Here is a 19,183-nt window from a genome sequence, read left to right as displayed (position 1 = left end):
GCCTCCTGCTGCTGCATTAGTCATTAGTCATACTTCTACTGTTATTATACACATATGACTATTGTCACACATGTATACTGCCAGATATTAATACATACTTTCAACATATTGTACCACAGTAGCCAGAACTATAACTATAATATTATTACTTTCAATAATGAAGAAAAGCACACATCAACTGCCCCAAGCAGTGTGCTCTGAGGGAGTGCCTGACCTGCCAGGATAACAAATGAAATCTAGTTAGAGAACTAACATCTTTCTTTAATAATCAGCGGTAAGGCAACATTTCCCCACTTCATATTTCCCTTCAAGTATGCAAAATTGTACTTACAGGCATGTAGTCTATGAAGGCAGCCCGAGATTCTTCAGCAGAGTGCCGAAGGGTCTTTTTTCCAACTCGGTAGACTGTCTGCGGCACCATGGCGGGTATCAGTGTGAGGGCTAGTTCCCCTTTGGCATCTGTAGGGTAACAATATTCTAGGTATTAATAGGGCGGGGCTGACATTTAATTTTAGTTAAAATACCAATTTAATTTTCAAGACCTTTTCAATACCTCTAAAAAATAAAAATACAATTACTGTGGCAATAGAAATGGACAAACTATCACAAATTATCGACAAACAGTAAAATTGGCAAAAGCAACCAAAATAGCATATCTATAAGATCACAACACCTCGCATTTTCGAGCATTATTGAAGATCTGCTATTTCTGCTATTCTATATCTGTAAAATTCAGGAATAAAATGATGACATCACATCCCCTCTGTATGTTAGTCTGCCATGGGTAGATTTAACTCGGATACCACTGCTGTCAACTTTTTTGCAAAACTGCTCCAAATATTTAAAAAAACAAAAAAACAATTATGCCTTTGTTTTGGACACATCAATAAATTTAAAGCCAACACAACAAAACCATAAATATTTGTAATATTGATCAATTTAGCAAAACAACAATGGCAGCAGTGTAATCATAGTGCAAATATATGCCCTTATTTAACCTATTGGAGCCTTTTGTGGTTAAGTTTGATTATTTTCTTTATAGAATAGAATGTGTCTCAACATACAGAGGAATGTGACCAATGAGCAAAAACTCAAAAGAAAAGGAATCATAGGACCCTTGCTGTCCAGCAACAAAAAACTATCTTACCCTGTGTCATGTCCTCAACAGCGAATGAAGGGAGTTTTCGCTCTTGTTTAGCTAGGTACAGGACCTTCTCAGCATATTCCGGGAGCCATGTCTCACAGAGTTTTGGAGCAGCCTCTCCATATAGCACCAAGAAGTCCTGCGCAGTCTAAAAAACAGGAAATGTCTTTTTAAAAAATAATTCAATGTGACTGCTGCTATTTTAATACAGAATGTGGATTAAGTATTCCCATTGTATGCAATATGTTCCAGTATACCCATACCATGCCTGGACTGGTGAGGTGACGGTACTCATGAAGGATCTCCCAGATATCCTTAGAGTTATTTGTCCGTATCCAATTGGCTCTGTACAGAACTGTGTCCTTCATGTAAGCCTGCACCTGGGAGAAGGGCTCCGAGTTGTGTTTAAGCCATTCTCTTTGCTGTTGGGACCTTTCTTCTGGTATGGTCGATTCTACAGACAAACACAAAAGATTGTAAACAACTCAGGGTTCAACGCTAAGGTTTTTTTTCACTTGCCCAAAGTCAGTTTTTACTTGCCCTAAAAAAATTGATTAATTTAAGCGGCTATCAAATAACAAAGACTGCAGTTATTTTTATGTTATGTAATCTTTATTCACACTGTATTTATTAATTAAAACAACATATGTCATGTATTGTAGCTTAATTCCTACACAAAAATGACAGTGTCAGGGCTTAAAGTGAAAAATTTGTCAATCGTTCTCCGTCTATAATTTTGCGCCCTACTTGAGCCATGCCCACCTCTATTTATTTTTCACCCCTCTCTCCAGTTCTGCTGTATTAACACCGGGTTTAATATATTTTGCTTCCATCTCTCTGCCCTGCTCTACTCTACTTCAACGCTACTTAGCTCTCTCTCTACTCTACCAGTAGACTACCACATCCACCTGTTGCACAAAACGCACACAGCAGTGTGTCCCCTAGGATGGAGTTGTAGCAGCGGAGGTGAAGCATACGCATGAAAAATAATTTTCACATGCGTGAAACTTTTTTGTATGCTTGCAAAGCACAGCCTGCTGGGATGTTTCTGTGTATCTACTGGCACCAGAAGGGCTCTTTAGGACTAAGTACATACAGTACATGTGTGCACAGTATGAGCAGGTGAAATGTCTGTCTAGCTTACATATGAGGTGTCTCAAGATTTAGAAACATACAATTGTATTGAATATAATAAAAGTAAAAAGTCACTTGACATGCTGCTGTTTTGTGCTATGACCTATTTCAATTCAATTTCAATTCAATTTTATTCAATTCAATTAAATTTTATTCATAAAGCCCAATATCACAAATCACAATTTGCCTCACAGGGCTTTACAGCATAAGCGTCGGAAGTTGTTATTTACGTGACAACACCTGAACGCAACACAAGCTCAGCATGAGTGCCATCCTACGCTGCTGTGCGAGCAGCTGTTTGTCTGTGCAGCAGTCTGTCGATGGTTATTTAGGCTACACACTGTCCATAACAATAACTTTGTCAGCTGACAAACTGCACCGGGCTCGGGGTCAGGTTTGGTCAGGAACTCCGCCGTGCGCGATACAGAGAGCGGAGGAGAACTGTTAACGCGTGACCATGTAGAGACAGAAATGACACGATGGCATAACACCATAAATAGTATATTGTTATGTTATTATATGAAGCGTCCGTCACGCAAAATAATATCAATGGGGGCTGTGGGCAGGACATTGTTACGTGTGCCTGTGACTTCAGGCAGAGAGACCGCTGCATCAGAGCAGAAGAGCACGTTTTAAAATACATTTAGGCCTATTTTATCAATTAGTTATTAACTTTTACTATTTTTAGCAACTTGCCCGATAGGGCAAGTGAGTTGTTAGTTTACATGCCCGACCTTGAGTTTTACTTGCCCCGGGCAATCGGGCAGTCGTTATTGTTGAGCCCTGCAACTAAATGGGTTTTCCCAGTTTAATGTACACATGGTATATGCACATTTTCAAGTACAACAAGGAGGACTTTGTAAACCTTTTCAATACCCATAAGGGTTTTTTTTGCCAAAGTCAAGAAATAAACAACCAAGAGAAACACACCAATCTAAATCCTTCACTCCTACAATTCCAGACATTTTCAAACCTTGAAAATGTAAGTGAGACTTAAAGAGCAAATTGCAGGTTTATTTTTTTACTGGATTTACACTTTATGTATTATGAAAATTATCCTGTGAAAGGTTAATGTATGATTTTAGTAGATTAACGAGCCATAAAGGCAGAAATTAAGATGGAAAAGTTAGCATTTTGAGCAGCACCCTTAAAAATTGCTTTTTTTTCCCAACAATGCGTCATATTACGTCACATAAGGGAGTTGTTGGCTGCGTCCGAAAGGCCAAGTGGTATGGATTGTAGTAGACCAAATTAGTATGTAGTATGTCCAAAACCGTAGTAGGGAGGAGTAGTATGCTACCACACCTACTGAACACGCCTACATTGTAGTATGATCGCAGAGCATACTGCAGGGCTACTACTTACCCAAAATGCACCGCGGGCTTCTTCTTCGTCTTCTTCTTCATCGTAGACGTTGCACGGCATGTTACCGCCCTCATCAGTCTCCTATTTAAATGCAACATGCTTGCTGCCTGGCAAGATTCAAAACATCATGGCGGAGCAACGGCAGCCGGCGGCTGGAGCAGCGCATCAATACAGATTTAACTACACGCACACTTTGTTACATTACATATATACATATATATATATATATATATATATATATATACGTATATATGACCATTTCATGTATAATGTCGCATTGTTGTGGCTGCATAGGTCTGTACGCCTCCTTCATTATGTGCAACAAGCTAAAGATTTAAGTTGCACAAATATACAATTATCAACACACTGGTTTCATTGGTCAAAAATGTATTTCTGCTAATAATATGAACAAAGTGGTCTGTTTTATACCGGTATTAAGTTAGTTTGATATTGGACATTCACATTCGTTTGACATTCAAAAGAAAAGTAAATATCTATTATATGCTAAAACCATTTGAGTGAATGATGTCAAACCAACTGTTTAACATAGAGGCTAATATTCCTCACATGCCACAACACTTCTTTTTGAAATATATCTTATGTATAAGTTTTGAGGACTTTTTAAATGTAAAAAAAAACTCATATAAAGCTATTATTCTCCATATAAAGCTATTATTGACCATGTAACCTCTGGATGCCAAACCAACTGTGCAATATTAGAAGAATATTAGACTATGTTAAACTTAAAGGCCTCAATTTTCACTAAATTGATTCATCAACTTTCAATACTTTTTAAATCTCTGCAGACACCCTGGATGTAATATCTTGCAAACCTTTCACAACTCACCAGCACACGTGCAGTAGATACAGATATCACTTAGCACAGGATCATTTCTAGTAGCATATGCTATAAAGACTGTAGCACTGTACAGCCCTGCTGTAATATTTAGCAACATTTATGAGGCCAACAATCAGACATCAGAAAAAACACTATTGTCACATCACAAGTGTACAGCTGTAAAACCTCATGTTACATGTTACATGAGTGAGAGGGGACAGGGGACAGACCCAAAGAACTGTCAGGTGGGTAAAGAGTGGCCAGCTTCATTTTTGGGAAATTTCAATTGTCACAGGTGCGTTCAGATTTTGGTGCAGTATCTCAGCTAAACCAGCAGATGGGGTGCTTTCGTAGGCACTCCATCTGCTGGCAGAGCAGAGGTACTGCACATGTGAAGCCAGGAACCTGTGAGGCTGAGAGCTGGTGCGGTACCTCCGGTAAACACAACTGCGTCGTCAGCTCCGCCTTCAGTAGCATCGCTGCGCCGACCGGATACGTGAACTGCTCTGGTAAGTCCTTGTTTCTAATGTTTTTAACTTCCAAATCAGTCAGCACAATGTATTGGACTGAGAAGTAACGCCTGATGTGTGTTTATTGTAAAGGCAGCGAAAATAACCTGTAAAACCACAGAGGAATAATGCTAACGTTAGTTAGATAGGCTAATATTATTAGCATCCTGCTTTGTAAACGAGGTTACTGTTTGACACGCATCACGTTAGTTATTCACTTCAGTTATCTGGTGTTAACGCAGGATCCTGGTGTCAGAGCTCGCTGACTGTTTGCTCAGCTAAAACATTTGTGACTTTTACTTGCTGGTGTTGTCATGTTGCTGTTTTGGGAGGTGCGGTGTTGTCTCTGAGGTAGCATTACACTCATATCTAACGTCAGCTGTATTTGTTCTATATTACAGTTATTAACCGTCACTATATTCTCTGGCAGAATAGTTAATATATATATATGATGTTGCGCTGTTATATAAAATAAGAGTTATGCCAGGGCTCCACAGGCTGCTTAGTGGCGCGTAATGTCAGCGGGGCGATGCTGGGTTAATTTACCTGCTACACTGGATCCTGCGTCACATATTAGCTCTGCTACAGTGAGAGACTTGTTTTAATCATTTTAAAATATATTGGACTCGTTTTCAACACAGTTTCATGTAGTTTTTACCTGTTGGAGAGCTGCGTAGCAGCGCGACGTGCCACAAAAATACACCAGCAGACAAAAACTAGAGAGGATCTGCGCAGCTACTACGGAGCCGGTGGAGCCCAGCCGTTACGGCCGGAGCAGGTAGAGGTGTCTGGAAACGGCTAATAAATAGCTGGTGTGCCAACTGTTTGCTCAGCGGTATCTGATGATGTCTCAACATCACGTTAACACTTTCAGTTCCTTAGATATCCCACATCTTCTTTAAATAATGTTGTGTCCAGAGGGAATATCTCCCCCAGCCTCTGCATCAGCCCTGATGGAGTCTCTGAGGGAGGACTACACCACGTCAACAAAGACAGTACGAGACAGCAGCGCTGCCCTGTCCTCCACTGCACCGGGGTCCCTGTCCAGATCCTGCCAGCAGATCACCAGACGACACACACACAAACACACACACCAGGCAGTCACCCTGTAACTTGCACAGCTGAAACTCAGCACGGGTTATGTGGTTCTCAGTTTCTACATTTCATACTTCATACAATTTAACAGGAGGTTACATTTTCAGTTTCAGACTGACTCAATTGTTTTGTTCTTTATTTATTTATATTTGGAACCTGGTAAGAGATTTATATGAAATTTGGGGTGGAAATGAGATAATGAATGATTGAGTGATGGGGTATTTTTGAACAACACACTTGACTGTTATTGTGATAACTTTTATTGTCACCTAAATGAAGTAATGAAATCCTTTGTAACGTCTAATGTCGTCCTGTTATAAACCTAGATTAGAAACTCGCTCTCTCTCTCTCCTCCCTCTGTCATTCTGCGTCTCTCTCGCTCCCTCTCCCTCCCTCTCTCTCCCTCTCTCTCTCCCCCCCTCCACTGATTCTCCTCACACAACTCAATTTCTCTCCTCTGACCATTATTCCTTCTAACCCTGGTCTGTTCCTGGTCTCTGATGCCTAGCAGGCTCATAATTATAAGGCTGTATGTATAAGGCATCATATGCCTGTGAATAAACATTTACAACCTCTTCAGTGTCAAAACTAGGTTGAGATCCATTCATTTCTCATTGTTCAATCTCGCCGGACTCCCTCATCCAACGTCACTTCCGGTTTGGCTTTTTTTTTTAGATGCGGAAGTAAAATTAACACAAAAATGACTCTAGAAGTCACTGTAGTGTATATATATGAGTATATTATTAGGAAAATCTAGTGCCTAAATAATTCTCCTACACATTGATTCAGTGGAGTCTCTAACCTGCAAGTTGCTCTTTAAGACATCAGACTATTTAAGATCAACAGGGAGCCTGTGTTACCTGGTGTGTATGCTCTTTGTGGCATGTTGGCTTCAGGCATTTGCTGACTGGACCCCAGCTTCAACCTCTTTCGAACATTCCGAAGTCTTTCTTCAAGGAATCGAGTGGCGGATAGTGGATCACTTTACCATCCTTTGTTACCTTCCGGGTTTTGGTAAACCATATTTCCTGGAAAAAATAAGAACATCCCAGAAGGGAACTTTGGATGCCTTAGAGAGTTTCACAGAGGTAAGACACATCAGATAAAGCAACAATAAATTAACGTATGTATGTGTGTGTGTGTGTGTGTGTGTGTGTGTGTGTGTGTGTGTGTGTGTGTCTTCAGAAAAAAGCATGTTTTATGTCAGCATCCATTTCTCTATGAACTAGGAAAAATTAACTCACATAGCCACAGTCTGATCCATCATTCAATGATGGGAACGTCTGCACCAAGGATAGTGCCAGGGCCACTTTTATGTCATTGGTTGGCCTGTAAACATAAAACACATTAACACCAAACACTTATCTATGTTTAAGTCTGTTGCCTGAATTTAAGTTATGCTTCCAGATCAACTCTAGATTAGATGTACCTGTCTCCAAACTTCTCAATCAGGAATGACACCAAAATTTGGACTAGAGTAATTCTCTGTTTTCTTGTGATGACACCACTTTCATCAAGGCTCTTCATAATTTCGCTGCCACTAGAAACAGCTGAGAGAACCGGTCGGATATCCTGAGAAAAATTACAAAAATAGCTGTTAAGGATTGATTACCATTAACCGATTAACATTTGATATCCAAATGCATAGTCAAATATTAGCAAAATAAAAAAAGGAGCAAGTACTGAAAAGATTATTGATCTGATACTTTATGAAGTATTTTAAGTTCTATGATATATATCGGGTTCAATTACTTCCATCCATCCATCTATCCTCTTCTGCTTCATCCGTAGTCAGGTCGCAGAGTCAGCGGCTTCACAGAGTCCCATACTTCCCTTTCCCCAGAAACATCAGCTCTAAGTGCTTCCATTAAAAAAGAACCCACTTACAATTGGTGGAACTTCTTGTAGAATCACCATCTGATCTGCTTCTCCTGATTCCTCCATGGAGGATATGGTGGAGACATCATGGGCTGTAGATCCATTTGGTGTTGCAGGTCCAGTTGATGTTTGTGCTGACTCGGTAGGTGGTATAGCATATGAAGCCTTCTGCAGATCAGAAAAGAAAAGTTATATTGAGCTTACAGAGAAGTTTAAGGTTCAAGACTTTTTGTTACTTGTGTACAAGTACAAAGTAATTGTATTATCAGCAGTGTCGTTTTTTCCTGTAATAAAAGATAGTAGAGGTAAGAGATGGATTTTGGATATTGAGCAACGATATGTACAGCCAGGTACAAGACAGATTAGCTGTTAGAAGCAGAAATAGGGTTACATTTTTTAACCCTCATGGGTAGGGCTGCACGATATGAGCGTCTGTGATAAACACTTTGCAAAGACTGCCTGAAATGCGATGAATGACAATCCATTTTGATATTTCTGACATTTGCAGTTTACCAACCATATGGTAAGTTATTCAGGGCATGGTAAAGAGGTTGTGATGTTTATTTTCCCCCAAATTAGTATTTTTATTTTAATACTGTGGTAAGAGTTGAATTTATTTTATTTTGTAAAAATTGGTTGAATATACAATATCATGTACAAGTTTAATAAAAGCATGTTCAAAATATATATATATATATATATATATATATATATGTATTTTAAATCAGTAAAACAGTAAGACACAGGAACTGTAGAGCTTACATGCACACTTCAACATGTATTTATCGTAAGACTTATCGTCATCGCAATATTGAACAGTCACACATCGCAGATTTTCCTATCGTGCAGCCCTACTCATGGGTGTTCCTCTTGTCTGAAGTGACCAGTGCATCATAGGCCAAGGTGAGAGTGTCATAGGGTTAAAGTGACTGGCATGTTGATAGGCCCATGTCAAGGTGTCATAGGGTTAAGATGGATAGTGTTAAGTTTTAAAACAATTGAAATAAAAAATACTTTTACTTACAGTCCAATTTATTCAATCTCAGTAGTCCAAGTAGTTTCCCATCCCAGTAGTCCAAAAATGTATCTTAATCATTCAGTGACTGATGAGATCCTGATCCTCGTGCACTAATCCTTGTAGCAGCGTGAAAAACTAACTATTCAAAACATAAGTTTCTGTGTTTTCACTGAAACAAAGCAGTGAACACATTTAATATATTTACAATATTTACAAGTGGCAGTTCAGATGCCTAACTGCAGTCTAAAAAAGTCTATAGCGCAGAGAGATGTACAGTGTCATCATGCTCTCTGTATGACTTGACTGCATGGAGAGGGTGATGATCAAGTATCTCTTTCACATCAATGGCTGACAAAGCTTTAGTGGGGATCACGCTGTAAGCAAAAAAATGCTTCTCAAACCCTATTGTTTCCAACTTCTGCACAACAAGCTTTATTGAGGTACCTGTTTGCTCCAGAACCAGAATGGATTTTATAAGCCCAAACTGAGGCTCTCCATCTTGGTCATAGGACAGAAACACTGTCATGCCTGATCTATATGTAGTACCCTTAACCGTGACCCTGGTCGGTACATGCAGTTCTGTGAAAAGAGGAATTCCTGTCAGACCACTTTGGATCTCTTTGTAGCCCTCAAGATTGGCCAAAAAGGTTGTGTACCCTGGACCAATTTGTGTGTCGTGGCTTAACATAGACCCACACATGAAACTGTAGCATTGCATTATCTGGTGTCGATATGCCATCGTTTTGCAAATGTTGCGGAAGTTACAAGTGACGTGACTAACACGTTTGAAGAACCCATGTTTGGCTTCAAAACGCATTGCCCACAAATGTATCAAGGGTCCGAGTTTTGCAATTGCTCTTGGATAATGCAGCATGAAATGGTGTTTTGGACGTAGATGCAGTTGAGGATAGAGCTCCAGGAAGAGAGAGTGTGATGGTCTTTGAGGATTTTACTCAGGTACCGTGTTGCAGCAGGAGTAACAGATGGAGAGAAGATGATCTCCATGCACATGAGTAAGAGTAGGAGAAGCTCCCATTCCTTGTTGTCAGTAGGGATCAGGTCACCTATCATTATAGGTAGTAACCTAAGTAGGCACCACATCTGAGCTGCTGACTGCCGCAGGTGGCCGTCAAGGTTCTTTAGATCACTCTTACTTATTAAAGAGGGCTTGTTTCCCATATCACAAAAGCCATAATCAAAGCTTGTGATGCGGTAGTTTCACTTGTCTAGTGAGATATGCTTTTGCTCAATGAGCGAATTCAACACAAGCTTAACTTGATATGGTCCTACCCCTTCCAGGATGTCATGCATTATGTCTAGAGCTATGTTGTCGGTCACATGATAAAAAGACAGGCTGTTAAGGATACTGTCTCTTTTAAGGCCCGTCTTAGAGGGGTTGTTGGTCTGCAAATCTGCTCTGTGAGTACTGACATCACGCAACAGCGTAGGATCTTCCCACGTCTGCACCCTCAAGACATCTCTGTGTACTCTGCACAGCCGACACACATGATTTCCAGAGAAACTCTCACTATAGCCAAGGATGGCATTCAAGCCCAAATTGTCTCCAACTACCTGGACAATAGTAAATTTCACTACACCTTGAAAGTCATGGGTGTTAATGGTGATGCCATCCCTCTCAAGACACTTTATTTCATCCACAATAGGGCTCAACACTGCATCAATGCCATAGGTCTTTGCATCATCAGATTTATACACTGCTAACAGACAGTGTGACTGCAAATTGGACAGGAGGTCTGGTGGCAAACTCTTCAAGATAAAATATACAAATCCTAACTTGTGAACCCCGGTCTTTGACCCAAGAGGATTAACAGTTTCACAATCATCATTGTATAACAACAATGGGATAGACACCTCTTTCACAAAGAGTGGATGTGCTTTACAAAACTCTCCATCAAATACATCCTGAAGAGCATCCCTCTCTTTCCGTTGCCATTCCATCATGGCCTGTAAAATGCCAGGAAGTTCCAGTATCTTGGTCAGAAGGGGCTTGAGAGGAATACGCTGATAGGTATCAGCCACGGCAACTTGTCGGACATTGCCAGTGGCAGAATCCCTCTGCTGGACATAGGAAACGCCCGGTAAACCCTCTTCAACCGGCTGAATGAAGTTTCCTGAGTTTGTAAAATACTTCATCTGTTTGTAGTCTGTCTCAAATCCTTTGAATGGCTCGGCTGTATCTAAAAACTGTTGCCTGAGCTCCTCTACCTGTGGGCTTTGATCATGCCCAAAATGACTAAACAGCGACATAGGCTTTGTTTGTAGTCTGCTCACAATGTCACCAATTAAACTTGAGGTTTGTTGAACCACATAGTTTATATTAGAAAATGTCTGGGAAGACTTGGACCTTAGTTGAGCTAAAAAAAGGGCTACTCTGTCTGTGATTCCCTCTTGCTCTAGTTCATCCCATTCATCCTCTACTTCCTCTACTTGTTCACCTTCAACTTGCTGACCTTCAACTTGCCGTACTAGTGCTTCAGCATTCAAAACGTTAGCAGGCTGATTCAATACATTAGCAGGCTGGGCCAGGGCCTGGTTCTCTTCATGTTCATTACATAGGTGCCTTCTGTAAGATCTAATGAAAGAAAATGTTCTGCTACAACCGCTTTCACAACACTGGAAATATGTCGATGAACTATTTACATTGTGTGCTGTACGTAAATGTGAAAGAGACACTTGAGATCCCCAGGAATTTAAAGCATACATACGCCATCTGCGTTGAGAAACTAAGCCCCTTAGAGCTCTAGTATTGATAACTTACAAGTTCCCTAAAGCGCTTCAGGAACTTGAGCCTGGGGCCAATTTTGGGGACAACATTTTTGATGGTTCCTTCGTCTAAAAGAAGAAATGCCTCCTCATCTATATCTTGATCTGAAAGACAGAAAGACAGAAAACAAACATCTTTTCATTTTTACAATAATACTAGGAGCAAAACACCACACTCACAACCAGAAAAATGCCAAGGTGCCAGAAAACCAAATGTCGAACTTGTGTAAAAAAAATAGTATCTGCACACTTGGATCAATTCAAGTTTCTTTTAATTAACCAAGCTTTCCGTCAGAGGACCTTCATCAGGGTACTGCCAAGCTTTCCGTCAGAGGACCTTCATCAGGGTACTGATACTTTTTCTCTTTTTTTTTTTTTTTTTCACACATTTTTGCAATAATAAAATTGCGTAGCATCACTCGTCATTCAGTGGAAGCATGCAATTTCTAATTGGTATTGTGCATAATAAGTTGATAAAATTGTGAATCACTGACCGCAATCATTTTTGATTATTATGCATACAATTTAAGGTATGCTCTGGCCATTTTTGAAACTTGATCCAATTTGCTAGTTAACAATTGTGATGACTAATATAGTTTTTTCTCAGCACTACCCATGTTGTTCCTGCCTAAGGTTTAAGAGGTTCATAGACTTTGAAATGGCAGTGTAAACTGTCCATATTTTCTTTAAAGGGGGAATGAAAATAATTCAAAGGTGATTATCTGACCTATATTTGTACATACAGTTAGGGAAAGTTATCAGATATTTTGCAAATCTGGAAATAAATTCCTTACCTAATAATTTAACCAATGTGTTTATTAAGGTGCCTACTAACACATATAAATTGGTTTAGAGTCAACTTCTGTAGGAAAATCGGTAACAGCTGCTCAAAGTTGGGGTACCTGCAATCTTAATGGCAGGTGACTAATAGATATCAGCATGAAACTTCCCCAGTTGATTACTCACATTAAGACATTTACTTTTTATATTACAAGTTTTCTGAAATGTTATGTTTAAATATGCAAATGAGGCATTATCTACTTATATGTGTTAATTTGCACACATTTCCAGGACAGAAATCATATTTAAACATAAAATTTCAGAAAACTTGTAATATAAAATTAATTGTCTTAATGCAAGTTTCATGGGAAGTTTCATGGTGATATCGATTAGTTAAATTTTTTAACATTTTCACCTGCAGTGTCTCGCCATTAAGATTGCAGGTACTCCAGCTTTGAGCAGCTGTCACGTACGGGAGTTGACTCTAAAATAATTTATATGTGTTATTAAGACACCTTAATAAACAAATTTATATGTGTTATTAGACACCTTAATAAACACATTGGTGAAGAAATTATTTGGTAAGGAATTTAATCCAAGATTTTCATAATATGCCCTTACTGATAACAGCTTAAAAATAAGGCACAAATACATTTTTGTTAAACTATAGGAGCTATATAGATATGCATGCATATCTATATAAAACAAATTGTGGCTTTCACGAAATCTTTGGGGCACCGACACATTTAAACCCGAATAAACAAAATACTTTGACCCTGCCATCCCAAATGTGTTCATGCCTATGGGGTAAAAATGCTCACCTTCAAAATTCTCAATGAGCTCTGGCAGCTGCCACTCCGTTAGTTTGGTAGTAACAAAGGTGTCCATTCAGAATGACCTGGGAAAAAAAAAAGAAAAAGCAATGCATATAAAAAAATAAGATTGCTAGATCATTATCATGCTTTTTACATTACACATCATAGCTGGTGAAAAACATAAAGTTAGGACATTGAATGTTTTTTTAAGCTGACTGAGGGGGATTTGTTCACCGACTAGTAGGGGATGAGCGAGTTAACCATTATTTGTATCTGTTCAATCAACTAAATTATCTGTATTATCTACATTTTCAGTAGACAATAACACATGCATGCTTAAATGGTATTACTGTACTATAACATTGTTATCATTTTAACCTTCAAGCATTGCCTATCACGCAAACTTAGCAGGTATACTGATCACCAAGGACACATAGGGGGCTTGAGTAACGTTAGCACTAGCCAGCTAACGTTAACATCAGCCATTATAACGTTAATGCTATTTGTTTCGTGTGCCTCTTACAGTTATACAGTTATAGCATCGCCAATTCATAATCTCAAACTGTGGCTAACGGCCGGGACGGCCGGCGAAAGCCGTTGACATGACCGAGGCCTTGGCCTTGCTAACTTTAATGTTAGCACCCCCCCATTCTAACATAACGAACAACATTAAGTTTGTTTCACAGTCATATTAACATCAGATAAATGCTTAAAATTCAACGTTTTTGTATTTCTTACCGCAAAAACGTAACGTTACTGTCCGTACTCTTAACTTCTCCAGGGTCGCGAGCGTTTGAGCGCGAATTGATAGAATTTACCAGAACCGTGACGTCATGATGCAGTAACGTACACCGTACGTTATCATAGGGGTATAATTTCATGTAACGTTATGTTTAGGAATTCATACACACTGTACTAACGTGGTTAATTCTTGGCAAATCATAGACACAGACTAGTTAATATACAAGTTAGCACAGCAATTACTTACATTACACTGCCCGTAGCTTATGCTAACGTAATGGTACGTTATGCTACCGTGCATTAAGTGACACTTACCCTTCCAATGACGACAACGCTATCTTTAGCCGGTAGACTCCAAAGCTGAATATTTATCACAAAGCCAGATTGTGTGCACTTGTACCCCTCCAGGCTTTTGTAGGCTTTCAGAGACTCTCCGGAGTAGGACGAGGGGAAGTTTATCAGGTAGTTGTAGATGTCGGGATACTGCAGGTATTACGGTTTAACTAGCGACCCTGTTAACTGGCGACTTGCTCTCGTCCTGTTTTCAACACAGTCCGTAACAACAAGCAACGTTCAAAAGGCGACAGAGTGTTAATACGTGACACGTTTCCTGAGACAAGACTTCAAAGAGGTATGTTTTGACTTTGTATGGAAAAACTAGAAGAGGCATTCGCGAGGACAGCTGCCGTAACTAAGACAACCACAGACTCATTCGGCTGAAGGTCGCCAGTTAACACGGTCGCTAGTTGAACCGTAACACAGGTCTGGGATATTGTACGCCCCGGCTCTTTCAATACTCTGAAAAGCACCCCGGGGGCATTATAAGGGTCTGTTAAGTTTAATCTGTCAAGTTTTGCGATATATCGCTCAATTTCCGTGGATTTAAAGTGCGCAGTGAACTCTGACGGCTTGAACATGGCAACGTAAACAAACCGAGTCACGTGACGTCCGGAGCTCTAATGTTTGTTTTTGTCTCTTTCATGTATTTCATTTTGAAGTTTGTGCTGGAAATATTTCCCTGTATGTTTTGTAAATTCATATTGTTTAATAAAAATAGTAATAATAAAAAAAAATCTCAAGATCTCAAGCCGGGGTCAAACTAAAATTAAAAGCCAAGCAATTAATCGCTGAGTCTCTTTTAATGGCCAGATAGGGGGACGAAAATTGTTTTTTAAAACCCTCAGTCACTTCAGTTCAACGTTAGGGTGATATTAGTTTATATTATAAAATATATTTAACTTCATAAAATACTACCCTCCAAGAAAATAAACATGGCCAAGAAAAAAACAAAAAACTACCTCTAACCCAACAATTGGGTTATTCAATGTAAAATAACCCAGAAACTCGAATAACCCAGGAATTGGGTTAAAATAATAGCCCTATAACCCAGAAAATGGTTAACTTTCCGAAAAATAACCCAGAAATTTAACCCAACACGAGTAACCCAGAAATTGGGTTAAAGACATAACCCAAGAGTTTTTAGGGTGTGATAGCTGAAGGCTCTGGCTCCTGATCTACTTTTGGAGACTTTAGGGACCACGAGTAACGCTACGTTCTCTGAGCGCAGAGTTCTGGTGGTATAATATGGCACTATGAGCTCTCTAAGATATGACGGAGCTTGACCATTTAGAGCTTTATAAGTTAACAGTAGGATTTTAAATTCAATTCTGGATTTTACAGGGAGCCAGTGCAGAAAAGCTAAAATAGGAGAAATATGATCTCGTTTCTTAGTTCCTGTTAGTACACGTGCTGCTGCATTCTGAATTAGCTGGAGAGTTTTTAAGGACTTACTAGAGCTACCTGATAATAGAGAGTTACAGTAATCCAGACTTGAGGTAACAAAAGCGTGGACCAATTTTTCTGCATCTTTTTGGGTCAGGATAGGCCTATTTTTCGTAATATTACGCAGATGAAAAAATGCGGTCCGTGAGGTTTGTTTTAAATGAGAATTAAAAGACAAATCTTGATCAAATGTTACTCCGAGGTTTCTTACGGTGGTGCTAGAGGCCAGAGCAATGCCATCTAGAGAAACTATGTCATCAGATAAAGAGTCTCTGAGTTGTTTGGGGCCAAGAACAATAACTTCAGTTTTGTCTGAATTTAACATCAGGAAATTGGTGCTCATCCAAGTTTTTATGTCTTTAAGGCAGTTATGGAGTTTAGTTAATTGATTACTTTCTTCTGGCTTCATCGATAAATACAACTGAGTATCATCCGCATAACAATGGAAATTTATAGAGTGATTTCTAATGATGTTACCTAAAGGAAGCATATATAGAGTAAATAGGATTGGTCCGAGCACAGAACCTTGCGGAACTCCATAACAAACTTTGGTACGTAAGGATGATTCATTATGAACATCAACAAACTGAAAACGATCAGATAAATAAGATTTAAACCAGCTCAGTGCAGAACCTTTTAGGCCAATTAAGTGATCCAGTCTCTGCAGTAGAATTTGATGGTCAATTGTGTCAAACGCCGCACTAAGATCTAATAAAACAAGTACAGAGACAAGTCCTTTGTCTGAAGCAATCAGAAGGTCATTTGTAATTTTAACTAGTGCTGTCTCAGTGCTATGATGCACTCTAAATCCTGACTGAAATTCCTCAAATAAATTATTATCATGGAGAAAATCACACAGCTGGTCTGCGACTACTTTCTCAAGGATCTTTGACATAAAGGGAAGATTAGATATTGGTCTATAGTTGGCTAACACCTCTGGATCCAGGGTGGGCTTTTTTAGGAGAGGTTATTATCATGGAGAAAATCACACAGCTGGTCTGCGACTACTTTCTCAAGGATCTTTGAAAGAAGGGGAAGATTAGATATTGGTCTATAGTTGGCTAACACTACAGCTACCTTAAAAGATGGGCTCTAAGAGACACGTTGATGATTTAGATGAAGAAATCACTGCGGTCAGTTCTTTAAGAGAAATCAGGGAGAGGCAATCTAAATATATATTAGGTCTTACAGCTGTGTTTGAGGGCAGATAGGTACTATCTGAGGACAGGAGGTCATGAATTTTGCCTCTAATAGTTATAATTTTGTCATTAAAAAAGCTCATAAAATCATTAGTGCTAAGGGCTAAAAGAATACACGACTCAATAGAGCTGTAACTCTCAGTCAGCCTGGCTACAGTGCTGAAAAGAAACCTGGGGCTGTTCGTGTTTTCTTCTATTAATGCTGAGTAATAGTTTGCTCTGGCATTGCGGAGGCCCCTCTTATACGTTTTGAGACTGTCTGCCCAGATGAAACGAGATTCTTCCAGTTTGGTTAATCGCCAATTCCTTTCAAATTTTCGCGATATTTGTTTTAACTTACAGGTTTGAGCGTTATACCAAGGAGCGAACTTTCTTTGCTTTGTTAGCTTCTTTTTAAGAGGAGCTACAGAGTTGAGTGTTGTTTGCAGCAAGCCTACGGCGCTATCGACAAGATGATCAATTCGGGAGAGGTTAATGTCGGCATGGGAAACCTCTGTTACTGAAGGACTTGGTATTGAATTTAACGACGGAGTAATCATTTCCTTAAATTTTGCGACAGCACTATCTGATAAACATCTAGTATTGTAGGTGTTGCTGAGTGGTATGTAATTGAGTAAAAGGAAATCAAAAGTAATTAAATAATGATCCGATAGTGAGGGATTCTGTGGAAAGACTGTTAGGTTATCAATTTCAATTCCATACGTCAGAACTAGATCAAGGGTATGGTTAAAACAGTGAGTGGGTTCATGTACACCCTGATTGAAGCCAATGGAGTCTAATAATGAGATAAACGCGGTAGCCAGGGAGTCATTATCAACGTCGACATGAATGTTAAAATCGCCTACAATAATAACTTTATCTGATTTAAGAACTAAACTGGATAAAAACAAATTCAGAGTACAGGCCAGGAGCACGGTACACTATAACAAATAAAAGTGGCTGCGAGGTTTTCCAGGTTGGATGTAAAAGACTTAGAACGAGGCTTTCAAATGAATTATAGTCTAGTTTAGGTTTAGGGCTGATTAACAGACTAGAGTTAAAAATAGCTGCAACTCCCCCTCCTCGGCCGCTGCCTCAGGGAATGTGGGCATTATTGTGACTGGGAGGGGTGGATTCATTTAGACTAACATATTCATCTGGACACAGCCAGGTTTCAGTGAGACTGAGTAAATCAATATGATTATCTGATATTAATTCATTTACTAACACTGCTTTAGACGATAGAGACGTGATATTTAACAGTCCGCATTTAATTCTCCTGTTTTGTCTTTCTGTCACAGAAGAGGTTTTAATTTTTATGAGGTTGTTATGCACAACTCCTCTTTGTCTAATTTTAGATTTAGATAATTTAGGTGTTCGGGGGACAGACACTGTTTGTATAAAACGATTGTAGCAGTAGGTCATAAGGACCCTGCAGAGAACAGAGGCTAGAGGCCAATCAGAGGGGATAGGAGGGACTGATTGGCAGCAGGTGTGACTGCAGCAGCACTCTTCAAACTGTGTGTGCTCACTGTGGCTGTGACTGTGACTGCTTGATTCCCNCCCTGCAGAGAACAGAGGCTAGAGGCCAATCAGAGGGGATAGGAGGGACTGATTGGCAGCAGGTGTGACTGCAGCAGCACTCTTCAAACTGTGTGTGCTCACTGTGGCTGTGACTGTGACTGCTTGATTCCCTCTGACTCTGGTAGGGTGGACTTTTAACGTTGTTTTATAGTTATGTTAGTATTTTAATTGTTAGGGTAAAGTAGGGGTGCTTCCACCCTGAGGTATTTGTATTTTAATGATTTTAATTGTGGGTCTACCATGTTTTTAGGTCTAACTTGAGTGTCACACAGCACAGAGGTATGTAAAACAACCAGCATTTTAAATCTCTCGTGTCTGACCAAGTAAATTAACTGTGCTTTGTTTGTTTCCAGGCAAAGCGCTGGCTGCCGTTTATTTTATTTTAGTATTACGTATTTTATTTTTATTGATTGTATTGTTTTACTGTTTAGTGTAGGATTTAAACTGTTTAGAGTTTTAATACTCTGTCTTCTTCTGTTTCTAGTGCGGCGGTTGGTGGGGCCCTCCATTCCCCAGTGTGGTTGACGCTGGGAGTTCA

Source organism: Epinephelus moara, chromosome 3 (assembly GCF_006386435.1).
Source record: "Epinephelus moara isolate mb chromosome 3, YSFRI_EMoa_1.0, whole genome shotgun sequence".
Taxonomy (NCBI): Eukaryota; Metazoa; Chordata; class Actinopteri; order Perciformes; family Serranidae; genus Epinephelus; species Epinephelus moara.
This window is presented reverse-complemented; position numbering follows the sequence as displayed.